The 3,129-nt window shown below is 44.2% G+C and overlaps 1 pseudogene; it reads right to left on the bottom strand.

Annotated features, from left to right (window-relative positions):
* Positions 1-2,161: 2,161 nt before the first annotated feature.
* LOC110307099 lies at positions 2,162-2,522 on the bottom strand (annotated as a pseudogene).
* Between the last annotated feature and the right edge of the window lie 607 nt (positions 2,523-3,129).

Genomic DNA, 3,129 nt, shown 5'->3' with positions numbered 1-3,129 from the left:
TTGAAATAAGGAAAATTAAGCCAATCTAGTCCCCTTGATACTGTTGGCAACCTAGAGGAGAGATAAGTAATGCACCATGTGGGGCTGGCAGGGTGGCTCAACAAGTACTGGTGCTGACCACCAAGTCTGTTAGCTTGTGTTGGATCCTACAACCCATACAATTGGAGGAAAGAACTGATTCCTGTAAGTTGCCCTTTGATCATTTGCATACCATGGCGTATGTGCATGCACACACACACATACACACTTAATAAAATGTTACAATCAAAAATCTTTTAGTAAAATACTGTATCTTCTAATTGTTGATTAAAGATTAAAAGTTTTTTGGTTTGGGGAGTTTTTTGTTCATTGTTTGTGTACTGGCTAGTTTTGTGTCAACTTGACACAGGCTGGAGTTATCACAGAGAAAGGAAATTCAGTTGGGGAAGTGCCTCCATGAGATCCAACTGTAAGGCATTTTTTTCTTTTTGGGGGGGTGGGGGGGGTTCGAGATAGGGTTTTTGTAGTCCTGGGTGTTCTAGAACTCACTCTGTAGACCAGGCTAACTTAGAAATCCGCCTGCCTCTGCCTCCCAAGTGCTGAGATTAAAGGCGTGTGCCACCATGGCCTGGCTAAGCCATTTTTTTCAATTGGTGACCAAAATGGGGGGTGGGGAGGCCCATTGTGGGTGTTGCCATCCTTGGGTTGGTAGTCTTGGGTTCTATTAGAGAGCAAGCTAAGCAAGCCAGTAGGAAACATCCCTCCATAGCCTCTGCATCAACTCCTGCTTTCTGACCTGCTTGAGTTCCAGTCTGGACATCCTTTGGTGATGAACAGCAGTGTGGAAGTGTAAGCTGAAGAACTTGCTTCTTGGTCATGATGTTTGTGCAGGAATCGAAACTCTGACTACGACAGTTTGTTTTGGCAGGGAAGCAAGGTCTTATTATATAGCATAGCTGTCCTGGAACTTAGTGTGTACACCAGTGACTTCCACTGGTTAGCTTTAAACTAACAGAAATTCACCTGCCTCTGCCTCCCAAGTGCTAGAATTAGAGGTGTGCACCACTACACCTGACTTAAAGATGTGTCTGTCTTTGTTTTGTTTTCTTTGTTGTTGCCTGGATTTTTGGGGGATTGTCTGTTTGTTTTTTGGGTTTTTTTTGTTTTGTTTTGTTTGAGTCTCATAATACAGGATAGCCTTGAACTCACTTTGTAGCAGAGGATGACCTAGAACTTCTTTCTGATCCTTCTGCTTCTACCTCCTGAGTTCTAGGATTACAGATTGATCCACTAAGGAGTGGCAAGGATCAAACCTAGGCTTTTTTGTTTGTTTGTTTGCTTTTGTTTTTCTGAGACAGGGTTTCTCTGTATAGCCCTGGCTGTCCTGGAACTCACTTTGTAGACCAGGCTGGCCTCGAACTCAGAAATCCGCCTGCGTCTGCGACCCCCCCCAGTGCTGGGATTAAAGGCGTGTGCCACCACGCCCGGTAGGCTTTAAGCACAATACACACATTTTCCAGCTGAGCCACCCTAACCCTGTAAGGTTTTCTTTGAAAGTGCATTTATTGCATTTGGATATTTTTAGCCTGAGTGTCTATGTACACCTGATACAAAATGCTATGATTTTTGCTGTTGTGGTCTAATAAACTGGAAGCAAATCTATTCAGTCTCTGGTAGAATCACTTCCTTGTTTTCCAAATACAGGAACTTGGCTCCTCTTCATGTTTCCACAAAACTTCCTTTTTTCCCTTTTGAGACATTTTTTCGTCTTGTATGTCAGGATGGTTTAGAATTGGCTATGTACCCAAGGATTGCCTCTACTTCCTGGCCTTTCTGCCTTCATCTCCTCAATGTTTCGACTACAGGTTTTATCCTGTTCTCCTGTAGACAGATATCAGAGGTAAACCTCTCAGATCGTTCCTTAAGTGTCTTCCACCTTGCTTTTTTTTTTAGACCAAGTCTTGATTTTTATTACTTAAAAATTTTGCATATCGGGCCTGGTGAGATGGCTCAGTGGGTAAGAGCACCCGACTGCTCTTCCAAAGGTCCAGAGTTCAAATCCCAGCAACCACATGGTGGCTAACAACCATCCGTAAAGCGCCCTCTTCTGGAGTGTCTGAAGACAGCTACAGTGTACTCATAATAAAAAAATAAATCTTAAAAAAAAAAAAAATTTGCATATCTATTTTGCTTTCTGACTCTGGGCTTGTGCCTTCAACACTTTCACAACGATTTTCTGCTGAGGAAAGCCCACTTGATCCCTCACGGACACACTTGGCGCACATGGACCCACCATAGGCCCTGCTGATGTGCTTCTTTGTCTTAGACAGTCTCTATAAGGACTTTGGGTCTCACAGCAGGAACCCCTTGCAGTTTGCCTGGGCATACACCACATGTGGATTTCTGAGCTTTCCCAACCTTCTTGGTGTAGAGGTAAACAATCCTGTTGCCAGGGGTTCAAGACAGCCTAGTTTTGTTAGAGGCTGTGTTGTAGGAAAGCCTACGGCAGTATGTCAAATGCTGGACCATCCTGAGTGCCTCTAAGCACCGTCCCTGGAAGAGGAAAAGCCCACCTTGCTTTTTGAAGCATGGTCTCTCATTGCCCTGAAACTTGCTGGTGAGGCTAGGCTGATTGGCCAGCAAGCCCCAAGGGCACTGTCTCAGTCTTCCTAGCACTAGGATTAGAAACAGATGCCACCACACCACAGCTGGCTTGTTTACCTAGGTGTTTACATGAGAATTGAACTCACAATTTTACTGTTTTGGTAGAGGATGGGGGTGAGGGTTGTTTGTTCATTTTAGGCTTTTCTCTGTATAGCACTGGTTGTCCTAGAATTCACTCTGTAGACCAGGCTAGCCCTGAACTCACAGAGATCTGCTATCTCCCAAGAACTGGAATTAAAGGTGTGTACCACCATCTGGCTTGGACTCAAGTTTTTATACTTATGAAGCAAGCACTTTACTGAGTACATTATCTTCCTAGTCTGTCTCTGTCTCTTGAGACAGCATCTCACTGGAACTCACTATGTAGGCCAAGATGGACTTGAACTCCCAGAGATCCACATCCTCTGCTGCTCCAGTGCTAGAATTGAAGGTGTGTGCTGCTTTCATGCCTGGCCTTTTATGTTTTTGAGCACTCAAAAAATATTC

This window comes from Mus caroli, chromosome 12 (assembly GCF_900094665.2).
Source record: "Mus caroli chromosome 12, CAROLI_EIJ_v1.1, whole genome shotgun sequence".
Taxonomy (NCBI): Eukaryota; Metazoa; Chordata; class Mammalia; order Rodentia; family Muridae; genus Mus; species Mus caroli.
The sequence above is the reverse complement of the archived record's forward strand: the minus strand, read 5'-3'. Positions and strand labels throughout refer to the sequence as shown.